At 38.2% G+C, this 15,097-nt stretch overlaps 2 pseudogenes; both read right to left on the bottom strand.

Annotated features, from left to right (window-relative positions):
• Positions 1–1,373: 1,373 nt before the first annotated feature.
• On the bottom strand, positions 1,374–2,397 carry LOC112674901 (olfactory receptor 6C4-like; annotated as a pseudogene).
• A 10,511-nt stretch (positions 2,398–12,908) lies between these two features.
• Positions 12,909–14,847, bottom strand: LOC118352778 (olfactory receptor 9K2-like; annotated as a pseudogene).
• Positions 14,848–15,097: the final 250 nt, after the last annotated feature.

A 15,097-nucleotide genomic window follows, 5' to 3' on the forward strand; every position in this document is an offset into this window, starting at 1 on the left:
TACGATTGACATACACTGATGATGGAGAAAACAAATAATCCAGTGAACTAATGAGTCAGTTATCTGTCAATCTAAATAACTAACACAATATCTAACTTACTCACCTGTTAACATCAGCCATGTTTCAGGTACTTAGGTGTTTTTTTCTGATGAAATTATGGCAGGTGTACATTTTCAATCGTCTTTCCCCATGGCTTCCCAGGGCACTGTTTTAGTATTTCTGCTACTTAATAGAATCTGCATCTAATGATGGGTGAGTAAAGAATTCAAGAGTACAAATTTAACTATATGCTTTAATAAAAGTTTGTTAATATCTTTAGGATTCAATTTTCTTCATCTGTACATTGAAAAGATTAAAGTAGAAACATTTATAGCTTCTTTAATTCATTTTTTGGCGTCTTTAAATCTAAAAATTTAAAAATCATAGTATGAGTTGGGCCAATGCTTTCTGAGAAGTTAATATGAACAAGCAATGTTCAGAAAATATCAGCTTGTGATGGACATTCTGCCTGAGGAGATCAGATTACAAAAATGTAAAGTTTAGTATAAAATTTAGAAAGAATATGATTTAAGCTTACAAGATTATTAACATCATAGATACTGTTCATATAGTTTTGTTTCATATGCTTGTTAAAGAGAACCAGAACAATGATTAGGCACATCACTAAATTGTAAGAATTTGCCATAATGATATGTCGCTAATTAACCTAAATTTAAATCATCCCTTTACCTCTTTTCTGGATTCACTCAGAGTTTAATGTGTGTATAAATCATTATTAACGAATTTCCTGTCATTTTGGAAACAAACATGTATTGATTTTCCCTTTGTCAGAACTGTCTTTATCTCAAATATTTAGTAGACTAAGTTCTCAGTAAGTGAAACACTAAATTTAAATCTGAATAATATAATTTGAAAATAACCAACTTTCTATTAATTCACTAATATATTATTTCAGCTATTATTAACAAACCAAAGTAGTTTTTTCTGGGTATATATTTGACTATTCAGTTATCAACTGCAGCATTTGAACACCATATGGCAGTGAGTAAGATAAGCAAAACTCAGTAGCAAAAAGTAAACTATTGGAAGTCATATTTCCAATCTGCCTTTCTCCCAAATCCTTTCCTTAAAAGTGAGGTACAGATACATGAAAATGTTTGAGGATACACACAGATATACACACAGGCCTGTAAAATTTTAAGAAATAAAGTGATGGCAAAATAAGCTTCATTAAATAAGTAGTTTTACTGTTTTTGTGTCCTGTTAGGAATATTGATGATGGATAATAGCAAACACTTCAATGTAATAATAATGTACATCTATAATTTTCCAAACATTTATTTGTTATTTTTTATTATTATGAACCTCACTTTCATTTTCCTGAAAACATCATTATCTTGCTGACCATGTCTTTGAAGGCTATTTTCACTTGCTTTTCCCTTAGGGTATAGATGAAAGTGTTCAACAGAGGGGCAACTGAGGTATTTAAAACAGCCACTCTCTTATTAAAAGTTTCTGCATCCTTAACAGAAGGATTTATGTACATAAAGATACAACTTCCATATGAAAGTGAGACCACAATCATGTGACTGGAGCATGTAGAAAAGGCTTTTTTTTCTTTGTTGAACAGAAGGGATTCTCAGAATTGTCCTGATTATGTACGTGTAGGAAAGAATCACTAGCACCAAGGTGAAGATGAGGGTAACTGCAGCAAAGATAAATTCCATCACTTCTATGAACTGTGTGTCTGAACAGGACAGATGCAGCAGTATGGGATAGTCACAGCATCAATGATTGATGACATTGGAGACACAGAAAGGCAGTTGGAGAGTCATTGTATGTGGCACAATGACAACCAAAAAACCAGAGAACCAGGAACACAGAACAAGCTGAATGCAGTTTCCTGCTCATTACAGTTGTATAATGCAAGGGTTTACAAATGGCAACATAGCAATCATAGGACATGGCAGCTAAAAGATAAAATTCAGTTGCCCCAGAAGGATGGCAAAAAAATTCTGAGTGAAACAACCAGCGAAGGAGATAGTCTTGTCTCCAGTTGCAATATTGACTAGCATTTTGGGAACAAAGACAGAAGTAAAAGATACTTCCAAAACAGAAAAATTCCGGAAAAAGAAATACATAGGAGTCTGAAGGCGATAATCCAAAAGGGCCAGAATGATGATGGTCAAGTTTCCCATGATGCTTAAGACATAAGTTAGCAGCAGAAAAAGGAAAAGCACAGCTTGAAGCTCAGTGTCATTCGTCAGTCCAAGAAGAATGAATTCTATCACTGATGTCTGGTTTCCCATCATTAACTTCAGACAAATAAGACAGAAAATAATAATAACATGAAGTGATCAACATATTTTCTTATTTTTCTAAATTCAATTAGCCAACATATAGTACATACTCCGTTTCTGATGTAGTATTCAATAATTCATCAGTTGTGTATGACACCCAGTGCTCATCCCATCATGTGTCCTCCTTAATGCCCGTCATCCAGTTACCCTATTCCCCCCACCCTTCTTCCCTCCAGCAATGCTGTTTGTTTCCTATAGTTAAGAGTCTCATGGTTTTCCTCCCTCTTTGATGACTTCCCATTCAGTTTTCCCTCCCTTACTCTATGGTCCTCTGTGATTTCTTATATTTATATTTATATTATATTTATATTTATATTATATTTCTTATATTCCACATATAAGAGATATCATATGGTGTCTTTCTCTGATTGACTTATTTTGTTCAGCATAATACCCTCTAGATCCATCTGCATTTTATTATTTTACTTTATAATTATCAGAGGTCTTGCTTCTCAAGAACATTTTCAATTGGGCAGCCCCGGTGGTGCAGCAGTTTAGTGGCGCCTTGCAGCCTAAGGCGTGATCCTGGAGGCCCTGGATCTAGTCCCACGTCAGGCTCTCTGCATGGTGCCTGCTTCTCGCTCTGCCTGTGTCTCTGCCTCTGTGTGTGTGTGTGTGTCTATCAATAAATAAATAAATAATCTTTAAAAAGAGAACATTTTTAGGGGATCCCTGGGTGACGCAGCGGTTTGGCCCCTGCCTTTGGCCCAGGGCGCGGTCCTGGAGACCCGGGATTGAGTCCCACGTCGGGCTCCCTGCATGGGGCCTGCTTCTCCCTCTGCCTGTGTCTCTGCCTCTCTCTCTCTCTCTCTCTCTCTGTGACTATCATAAATAAATAAAAATTTAAAAAAAGAGAACATTTTAAATTATTCTCACCATTTTTTTCATTCGTTTATGTTTTCCTTCTTAATCTTTGTATTTTGATTTTTCTTTAAGTCATTGGATGTTGTCAGGCCGCCTGGGTGGCTCAGCGGTTGAGCGTCTGCCTTGGGCCCAGGGCGTGACCCCGAGTCCCCCATCAGGCTCCCCACGTGGAGCCTGCTTCCCCCTCTGCCTGTATCTCTACCTCTCTCTCTCTGTGTCTCTCATGAGTAAATAAAATCCTTCAAAAAAAGTCATTGGATGCTGTCATATGTATGTAGACAAACCTAAAACAACTTTAGAGAGCAGGTTTCATATGATTAAATAGATTTCTTAAATCAACCTCTTAACTCTCAGTTTCTGGCCAATGGAGTAAAAAATCAAGGTATGAACTACAGGAATAAAACTGAACTTCCAAAAAAAAAAAAAAAACTGAACTTGGTTATTTTCTTCTTTTTGCTGTTTTGTATTTTTTATTTCAATTTTCTCATTTTGAATTATAATTCTGTGCACTTACTAAAGCTCTACATTTGGATCAATTTTTCCCTAATTCTTGTTTTTAGGATCCTAAAATCTACTTTAGCAAATCTATACAGTTGCTATCTTATTGGACTACAGTTTCTAAAAGGACTGAGGAGGGCACCATCTGATGTCCACTTCAACTGTAGCTCCTTTCCTCCTCCTGCAAGAGCCTTTGGGCCAAGTTCTCCACCCCGAGGCTGGAAGGACCCGGCCCCTCGGCCCCCATCCCTACAGCCCTCCGCGGGGAGGGGGGGCAGGTGCTGCCATCTGTTCACTTGAGAGCGGCTGCACGGCTACCCCACCCCCCAGTCCAGCTCGAGAGCCGGTCCCAAAGCCACTGCAGCTGCTGTACGGACACCCCGGGGGGTGGAGGGGTGGGCAGCAGGAGTGCAGATGCAGGCGGCTTTCCGAGACAGGGGGCAGCACCAGCCAGGCCGAGGGCGAAAGCAGCCTCCTCACAGCTGCGCTCAGTGTGCAGACGGCAGGCACGTCCTCAAGGAAATGGTCACAGGCATCTCAAGTGACAAGGACATAGGCGCCCACACAGCATAAATACCAGCTGCTCCCAGAGGATGAGGTTGAAAAATAGCAGCATGGTCGTGGAGGAGGTGGTGCGGGCTGCAGACTGCACCTGTGGCCGGGCCTCGGGCTGGGGGCTGTGCCTGTGCCTGTGCCTCAGGCTGGGGGCTGCGCCTGTGCCTGGGCCGTGGGGCTGGAGCCTGCACCTGTGGCCAGACCTCCCGGCTGGGGAGGGCTGTGGTGTTCACTACACTGTGGTGAACTGTGGTTGTGGGCTGTGTTGTAGGCTGTGGTGTTCACTAGAGCCCCCCAGCCCCTGCCCTTCAGCCCTGAAATAGTTAATAAAATGTTAGGAATCATACTACTTACCTTTCCTGGCTCATGGCAGGGGCTCAATAAACACTATCGCCATTTAATATAGATACATGGGTGGATTGGTCAGTACTTGGCAAAATTCAAAATATAACTGATGGTACTTTCTGACTGAATGCGGTCCCATCAGCAAATTATAGTTCCTTGAATGTCAGCTCAAGCTCAGTTTTTCATAAATTTTATCTAATAATCACAATCACCAATAATTTTGTCTCCTCTTCTTTATTAAACTTGACCACAGCATAACACTTGGTAATAAAGTCAAATTGTTTTCCAGTTATATCAAGTATGTACATTTTATCTGTCCAATTTTAACATAAATGAGTTACCCCTTAGAATAAGCTCTTATTGGGGATCCCTGAGTGGCGCAGCGGTTTGGCGCCTGCCTTTGGCCCAGGGCGCGATCCTGGAGACCCAGGATCGAATCCCACGTCGGGCTCCCGGTGCATGGAGCCTGCTTCTCCCTCTGCCTGTGTCTCTGCCTCATTCTCTCTCTCTCTGTGTGACTATCACAAATAAATAAAAATTAAAAAAAAGAATAAGGTCTTATTTCTCTATAACTTTTATAGAGAGGCCAGAAAATTGTACAGATTTGGTAAAAATTTAATGTGAAATATTTTTTTGACATTTTTTAGATTCATACCCCTATTTTATTAAATACTGTGGTTTTTATGCAAATAAAATTTCCAACTAAGAGTCTGCATAAGCCCCTTAATTTTTTTTTAATATTTTTCATCATCAGACACAGAGATATTAAGGATATCTCTTTATCTTGCTTTACTCTACTCAAAAAAAACATAAAATTCTTTTCATTTGAACAACTGACATATTTCCATATTACACTATGTAATGTTAGTAATAGCTAAACATAATATATTCTTTTTTAATAATAAATTTGTTTTTTATTGGTGTTCAATTGCCAACATACAAAAGAACACCCAGTGCTCATCCCATCAAGTGACCCCTCAGTGCCCATCACCAGTTCACCCCACCCCCCACCCTCTTACCCTTCCACCACCCCTAGTTCATTTCCCAGAGTTAGGAGTCTTCATGTTCTGTCTCCCTTTCTATGTTTCCTACGCATTTCTTCTCCCTTCCCTTCTATTCCCATCACTATTATTTATATTCCCCAAATGAATGAGACCATATACTGTTTGTGCATCTCCGATTGACTTATTTCACTTAGCATAATACCCTCCAGTTCCATCCACGTTGAAGCAAATGGTGGGTATTTGTCATTTCTAATGGCTGAGTAATATTCCATTGTATACATAAACCAAATCTTCTTTATCCATTCGTCTTTGATGGACACCCAGGCTCCTTCAACAGTTTGGCTATTGTGGACATTGCTGCTCTAAACATCGGGGTGCAGGTGTCCTGACATTTCACTGCATCTGTATCGTTGGTGTAAAAACCCAGCAGTGCAATTGCTGGGTGGTTGGGCAGGTCTATTTTTAACTCTTTGAGGAACCTCCACACAGATTTCCAGAGTGGCAGCACCAGTTCACATACCCACCAACAGTGTAAGAGGGTTCCAATTTCTCTGCATGCTCTCCAACATTTGTGGATTTATGCCTTGTTAATTTTCCCCATTCTCACCAGTGTGAGGTGGGATCTCACTGTTGTTTTGATTTGTATTTCCCTGATGGCAAGTGATGCAGAGCATTTTCTCATGTGCTTGTTGGCCATGTCTATGTTTTCCTCTGTGAGATTTCTGTTCATGTCTTTTGCCCATTTCATGATTGGATTGTTTGTTCCTTTGGTGTTGAGTTGAAAAGGTTCTTTATAGATCTTGGAAACTAGCCCTTTATCTGATATGTCATTAGCAAATATCTTCTTCCATTCTGTAGGTTGTCTTTGAGTTTTGTTGACTGTATCCTTTGCTGTGCAAAAGTTTCTTATCTTGATGAATAGAAAATATTCTATTCATTGATTAATAGAATGATGATGCACTCCCAATAGTGCATTTTTCTTTTGTTTCTTTTGCCTTCGTGGATGTATCTTGCAAGAAGTTACTCTGGCCGAGTTCAAAAGGGGTTTTGCCTGTGTTCTCCTCTAGGATTTTGATGGAATCTTATCTCACATTAAGATCTTTCATCCATTTTGAGTTTATTTTTGTGTCTGGTGCAAGAGAGTGGTCTATTTTCATTCCTCTGCATGTGGATGTCCAATTTTCCCAGCACCATTTATTGAAGAGACTGTCGTTCTTCCAATGGATAGTCTTTCTTCTTGATTGAATATTAGTTCAATAATGTTGAGGGTCTACTACTGGATTGCCTATTCTGTTCTATTTATCTATGTGTCTGTTTTTGTGCCAGTACCACACTGTCTTGATGACCACAGCTTTGTAGTACAACCTGAAATCTGGTATTGTGATGCCCCCAGATATGGTTTTCTTTTTTAAAATTCCCCTGGCTATTCGGGGTCTTTTCTGATTCCACACAAATCTTTTTTTTTTTTTAAAGCTTTAAGAATAATCTATCTTTAAGGAGCTTTTCAGGCCCCCCAACATGACTTCGACTTACAGCTCTTCGGCTCCCTAATTGAAAGGATTCCACACAAATCTTAAAATAATTTGTTCTAACTCTCTGAAGAAAGTCCATGGTATTTTGATAGGGATTGCATTAAACGTGTACATTGCCCTGGGTAATATTGACATTTTCACAATATTAATTATGCCAATCCATGAGCCTTGAATATTTTTCCTTCTCTTTGTGTCTTCCTCAATTTCTTTCAAAATTGTTCTATAGTTTTTAGGGTATAGATCCTTTACCTCCTTGGTTAGGTTTATTCCTAGGTATCTTATTCTTTTGGGTGCAATTGTAAATGGGATTGACTCCTTAATTTCTCTTTCTTCAGTCTCATTTTTAGTGTATAGAAATGCCACTGACTTCTCGGCATTGATTTTGTATCCTGCCACACTGCCAAATTGCTGTATGAGTTCTAGTGTTCTTGGGGTGGAGGCTTTTGGGTTTTCTATGTAGAGTATCATGTCATTGGCGAAGAGGGAGAGTTTGACTTTTTCTTTGCCAATTTGAATGCCTTTAATGTCTTTTTGTTTTCTGATTGCTGAGGCTAGGACTTCTAGTACTATATTGAATAGCAGTGGTGAGAGTGGGCATCCATGTCTTGTTCCTGATCTTAGGGGAAAGGCTCCCAGTGCTTCCCCATTGAGAATGATATTTGCTGTGGGCTTTTTGTAGATGGCTTTTAAGATGTTGAGGAATGTTCCCTCTATCCCTACACTCTGAAGAGTTTTGATCAGGAATGGATGCTGTATTTTTTCAAATGCTTTCTCTCCATCTTTGAGAGGATCATATGGTTCTTGGTTTTTCTCTTGCTGATATGATGAATCATATTGATTGTTTTATGAGTGTTGAACCATCCTGTGTCCTTGTAATAAATCCTACTTGGTCATGGTGAATAAGTTTCTTAATGTACTGTTGGATCCTATTGGCTAGTATCTTGTTGAGAATGTTTGCATCCAAGTTCCTGAGGGATATAGGTCTGTAATTCTCCTTTTTGGTGGGGTCTTTGTCTGGTTTTGGAATTAAGGTGATGCTGGCCTCATAGAACGAATGTGGAAGTACTGCATCTCTTTCTATCTTTCCAAACAGCTCTAGAAGAATAGGTATTGTTTCTTCTTTAAACTTTTGATAGAATTCCCCTGGGAAGCCATCTGGCCCTGGACTTTTGTGTCTTGGGAGGTTTTTGATGACTGCTTCAATTTCCTCCCTGGTTATTGGCCTGTTCAGGTGTTCTATTTCTTCCTGTTCCAGTTGGTAATTTGTGGCTTTCCAGAAATGCATCCATTTCTTCTAGATTGCCTAATTTATTGGCGTATAGCTGTTCATAATATGTTTTTTTAAATTTTTTATTGGTGTTCAATTTACTAACATACAGAATAACCCCCAGTGCCCGTCACCCATTCACTCCCACCCCCCGCCCTCCTCCCCTTCTACCACCCCTAGTTCGTTTCCCAGAGTTAGCAGTCTTTACGTTCTGTCTCCCTTTCTGATATTTTTAAATCTTTTGTATTTCCGTGGGTTGGTAGTGATCTCTTCTTTCTCATTCATGATTTTATTAATTTGAGTCTTCTCTCTCTTCTTGTTAATAAGGCTGGCTAATGGTTTATGTATCTTATTAATTCTTTCAAAGAACCAACTCCTGGTTTTGTTGATCTGTTCCACAGTTCTTCTGGTCTCGATTTCATTGAGTTCTGCTCGAATGTTTATTAAGTCTCTTCTTCTGCTGGGTGTAGGATCTATTTGCTCTTTTTTCTCTAGCTTCTTTAGGTGTAAGGTTAGCTTTTGAGTTCTTTCCAGTTTTTGGATGGATGCTTGTATTGCGATGTATTTCCCCCTCAGGACTGCTTTTGCTGAATCCCAAAGATTTTGAACGGTTGTATCTTCATTGTCATTAGTTTCCATGAATCTTTTTAATTCTTCCTTAATTTCCTGGATGACCCTTTCATCTTTAAGCAAGATGGTCCTTAACCCCCACGTGTTTCAAGTCCTTCCAAATTTCCTGTAGTGAAGCCCCATGTAGGGCTCTCTGTTCCAAAGGGAATCTGCTTCTCTCTCTCTTTCTCTTTCTCTCTCTCTCAAGTAAATAAGTAAAATCTTTAAAAAAAAGAATTAAGCAAATACCTTAGACAGACTAACCTACTTTGCATTGGCACTAAATGGTTGATATATTTTAATGGTAATATTTAAAGTGTGACTGGCCTTGGGGAAATGATCCCAGGGACATTAGAAGGAACTTCTGTTAATTAAACAATCCTTTTATCTCATAGGGGAGAATACAGAATTTTCATGGAACTGTTTATATTTTCTTTACGTTATAATGACTGCAATTCAATATGTATTTCTCAATAATAGAAAATTTGTGGTGGGTCTATTGGGCACACTGGTCTCTCTCCCTCTCTGATTTTGTCTTATTTTATTGTTCTTTCACTTCCCCTATGTTCATTTTTTTTTGTTTCCTAAATTCCACATATGACTGAAATCATATGATATTTGTCTTGTATTTGATCTATCTTAATTCATACCTGTACCAAATAAATAACTATGCATCACATAAAGGAGATAGCTATAAGTTGGTTAAGGTAATTGGTGGAAAATGGTGCATTGCTAAATTCATGCATCAAGCTTTTGTTTTTTTTTAAATGTTATTTACTTATTTAGTTTTAAATTTAATATTATTTAAATTCAATTTGCCAAATATAGTATAACACCCAGTGCTCATCTCATCACATGGCCTCCTTTTTTTTTTTTATTAATGTGCAAACTTTCTTTTTTTTTTTTAAACCTTTGTTTTTTTTAAATTTTTTATTTATTTATGATAGTCACAGAGAGAGAGAGGCAGAGACATAGGCAGAGGGAGAAGCAGGCTCCATGCACCGGGAGCCTGATGTGGGATTCGATCCCGGGTCTCCAGGATCGCGCCCTGGGCCAAAGGCAGGCGCCAAACCGCTGCGCCACCCAGGGATCCCCTCACATGCCCTCCTTAATGCCCACCACTCAGTTACCCTATCCTCCCACCTATCTCCCCTTCTGCAACCCTTTGTTTCCCAGAGTTAGGAGTCTCTCATGGTTTGTCTTCCTCTCTAATTTTTCCCACTTAGTTTCCCCGCTTCTTTTATCATCCCTTTCACTATTTCTTATATTCCACATATGAGTGAAACCATATATGATAGTTGTCTTTCTTTAATTGACTTACTTCACTCAGCATAATACCCTCCAGTTCCATCCACGTCAATGTAAATGGTAGGTATTCATTCTGATGGGTGAATAATATTCCATTGTATATAAAAAAAAAAAAAAAAAAATATTCCATTGTATAAAGAGACCACATCTTATTATATGTTAATGATTTATTTATTTCTTTGAGAGACAGAGAGGGAGAGAAAAAGGGAGGGGCACCATGCTGAGCATGACCCTAAGATCATGACCTGAGCCAAAGTCAAGAATTGGATGCTTAACCCACTGAGCCGCCCAGGAGCCCCTCTTTAAAAATAAATAAATAAATAAATTAATTAATTAAAAAATATATATTTTATAAGATCTCAATTAGATAACTGAAAATCAGTTTGTCCAACCATATGGTGAATTTCAATGGAATTATTTCTAAATTATCTGTTCCTAAATGAGTAACACTGTCTCAACACAAACAAAATTCAGGTAAAATAAACTATGTAAGCTCATTGTATGTGTCCAAATGCCATTTTACTATAGTTTAACTTCTTACCAATTTCTAAAGTCACATTGTACAATGCATTCCCTGAGTATGTATTACTGCCATCTTGTGGATAGTTCATCATACTATTTTAACCAAAATTTTTCCAGTAACTTGCCTGAAAACAAATCAATGATTTTTGGATTTGCCTGAAAACAAATCAATGATTTTTTCCCATATATTTTTTTTGCTCACCTGTGAAACAGCAGGCTCTGTGCTAAGTAGCAGTTTGAAAGTTAGACACAGATTCCCATTTCAAAAAGATTACACAGTAATTCTCATTTGATGAAATTAATTTTGAAAGTGTGAAGAATGAAGATATGTGAGCAAGAAAGAGTGTCTAGTACCTCTTGAATAAAGTTAAAATATGACCTTACTTTTGTCTAGGATTTGATACATAGATTTCAATTTCAGGGACGCATGGGTGGCTGAGCAGTTGACCATCTGCCTTCAGCCCAGGGCATGATCCTGGAGTCCCGGGATCAAGTCCCATGTGGGGCTCCCTGCAAGGAGCCTGCTTCTCCCTCTGCCTGTGTCTCTGCCTCTCTCTGTGTGTGTTGCTCATGAATAAATAAATAAATAAATCCTTTTATTTATTTTTTAAAGATTTATTTATTTATTTATGATAGACATAGAGAGAGAGAGAAAGAGGCAGAGACACAGGAGGAGGGAGAAGCAGGCTCCATGCCGGGAGCCCCATGTGGGACTTGATCCCAGGACTCCAGGATCGTGCCCTGGGCCAAAAGCAGGCGCTAAACCGCTGAGCCATCCAGGGATCCCTAAATAAATCCTTTTAAAAAAGATTTCAATTTCAGATTTTAATGTATGACTTAATTCAGAGAATATCAAGCTCTTAGAGGATGACAAACACAAATTAAACTCATCTGAAAGTGCTGTGTAAATGTGAAAATTATGTAAACACCAAAGGTGTGTAAAATACTATTGATGTGCTTTAAAGTGAGGGATATAGCTTTTACTTTTTTTAAAAATTTGAGTATAGTTGACATACATGTCTTATTTTTTTAAGTAAACTCCTCCCAACCTGGGATTTGAACTCATGAATTTGAGATCATGAGTAGCAAGAGTAGAATTCCAAGAGTCATTTCTAAGGATTTACATGATTAGATTGAGCTAACTCAGATTCTCAGAATAATCTCTCCATCTTAAAGTCTCTAGCGTTTTTATGCCTACAAGGTGACTTTTTTCCATATAAGGTAACATATTCACAGATTTTGAGTATTAGAGTATGGACATCTTTGGGGAGCCATTATTCTTCCTGACTATTGATTTGTCAAAAAGTAATCCGTAATTCATAAAATTTCTAATTAAAGTGCAATTGAGAATTATTTTTAATAACATCAAAAAATAATGAATTAACTATTCATCCCTAGAATTAAAAAGAAAACTAGCAAATTAAACCAAATGAAAACGGAAGGAAATAACCTACAAAGAATACATCAGAGATTAATGAAATGCACAGAGGAGCATATTAGTGGAGCCAACAGCGATTCTTTGAAAAGAATTAAAATTTGGCAGTACTCTGTCAAGATATACTCAGAAAATTAACTGAATAATATTCTAAAAAGCATGATGAATAATACATTACAAAAATAAATAATAAATAAGTGGTATCTCCCCTCAGGTAATCCAGTAAAAGAAGAATAAACATCAAATAAACATAACAAACATTGTATGTTCTCATTCATTTGGGGAATATAAATAATAGTGAAAGGGAATATAAGGAAAGGGGGAAGAAATGTGTGGGAAGTATCAGAAAGGGAGACAGAACGTAAAGACTGCTAACTCTGGGAAACGAACTAGGGGTGTTGGAAGGGGAGGAGGGCGGGGGGTGGGAGTGAATGGGTGACGGGCACTGGGGGTTATTCTGTATGTTAGTAAATTGAACACCAATAAAAAATAAATCAAAAAAAAAGAAAAGAAAAAGAAAAGACTATTCACCTCCAAAGACTGCACTCTTTTTATATATTTTATTAATGTCTCTTTTTACTGGGTTTCCCATAGCATTTTTAGTTCTCTAGCCAGCTACTGTCTCCTTATCTGATTTTGAGTTTAACTACAGGAATTAATTATACCTAGGGATCTTCATAAAGCAAAATGTACATCAAAATTCAATAAATATCAATTTGATGAATTAATTTTTTGGATGAATTAATTTTAAGACATAAACAATAGAAATGAATTATCCTTATTTTTGTTTCATTTTCATTACAGTTTTCTTTTCAAAAAGAATTTTCAAGAATTATTTAAGCCATGGAAAACTGTGAAATATGCGTGTCATTCATTGAGTCTCTAGACAATTAAGAGTGACTCAACTGTCACCTTAGGACTGTGAGCACTGCCAAGTATCTGATTCTCTCACACAGCACTCAGAGATTATTTCAGTAAATCTGATATTTTATTCTTTCTTCTTATCATATCAGACTTGTTACTTCTACCAATTATATACATATTGTATAACACTGGTCACTGGCTCAAGATAAACAATACAAACCAAACATCATCCTCAGAGTACCAGCAACAAAGCTGGAATATATTTTCCCTAAACTTGAAATACACAGAAACCATGATCATTACTCAATAAAGATGAAGTACAGAGAAAGCCATTCCACTTCAAAATCAACAAGCAGGCGAATATCATCCAAATGTATTCTTCAGCTGTAAGGCTATGGGATTCAATAAATAAACTTTTTGAAATTAAGTATTTCAAAATCATTGGATGCATTCTTTGCATTGCTGCCATCCCAAATTGTCATAATATCCAGATCTTTCGGTTATATCACTGTTAATATAGAATTAAATAAAAATATTTTTCCCCAGGATCTTTCTCAGAGCCTCTTTGACATCTTTGTTTCTCAGGGAGTAAATGAAAGGATTCAACATGAGATTGACTAACGTATAACATAAGGAGCCACTTTACTTAGTTCAGGGAATCTGTCAGGGATGAAATACATAAAAATGATGGCACCGTACAGGATGCTCACGACTCCTAGGTGAGAGCTGCAAGTGGAGAAGGCTTTCTTACATCCCTCAGTGGATCTTATCTTTAGAACTGTGGACACAATATACATATAGGACATGAGAATGACAATGATGGTAGGCAAAATAATAATGCTGCATAAGGGAAAGGAAACTATCCTATGAAAGTAGAGATCAGAGCAAGTAATCCTTTGAAGTGGACGGTCATCACAGTAAAAGTGGTCGATGGCTCGGGAAGCACAAAAGGACAAAGTAAATGTCATACTCGTCTGAAGAACCGAGCTGATGTAGCCACTAAAATAGGAGGGCATGGGGTGGGGGTGAATGGGTGTCGGGCACTGAGGGGGGCACTTGACGGGATGAGCACTGGGTGTTATTCTGTATGTTGGTAAATTGAACACCAATAAAAAATAAATTTATTATAAAAAATAAAAATAAATAAAAAAAATAAGAACCAGCCACCAACTGAATGCAGAGGCACATTGACATCTGGATGGAGTAGAGGAGTGAGTTGCAGATGGCAATGAAGCAGTTGTAAGCCATGGCAGCCAGGAGAAACCCCTCAGCCACAATGAAGAGGGCAAAGAGAAAGAGCTGGGTCACACGCCTGCAAAGGAGATGGACTTGCTCTCAGACCAGAAGTTGATCATAGCCTTGGGCGCAATTAACAGAGGAATAGAAGTCAATGAAGGAGAGGTTGCCCAGGAGGAAACACATCGGTGTGTTCAGCCTGGGATCACTAAGGATAATGGCCACCATCCCAACATTCCCCAGCAGGATCATGGCATACACAGGCAGGAAGAGCAGGAAGAGGAGAATGTAGAGCTCGGGGGAGACCCTGAAGCCTACAAGAATGAAGTCAGTCACTTCTGAGCGATTGCTGGTTCCCGTCACCCATGGCAGAAACTGGCGAGAGGCACAGGGAAAAATACACAAATGAACCTGGGCTTTGAGCTTACCTACAAATAATCTCTTACAGTATTAGGATTTATAAAGTTTTTCTATAGTCATTATTTATTAACCTTGTAAATCACTGTGACTTAAATTTAAGCCAATTGCAACTCATGATGAAAACAAAGGCTGTTCTCATTCATTTGGGGAATATAAATAATAGTGAAAGGGAATATAAGGGAAGGGGGAAGAAATGTGTGGGAAATATCAGAAAGGGAGACAGAACGTAAAGACTGCTAACTCTGGGAAATGAACTAGGGGTGGTAGAAGGGGAGGA

This window comes from Canis lupus, chromosome 10 (genome assembly GCF_003254725.2).
Source record: "Canis lupus dingo isolate Sandy chromosome 10, ASM325472v2, whole genome shotgun sequence".
NCBI lineage: Eukaryota > Metazoa > Chordata > Mammalia > Carnivora > Canidae > Canis > Canis lupus.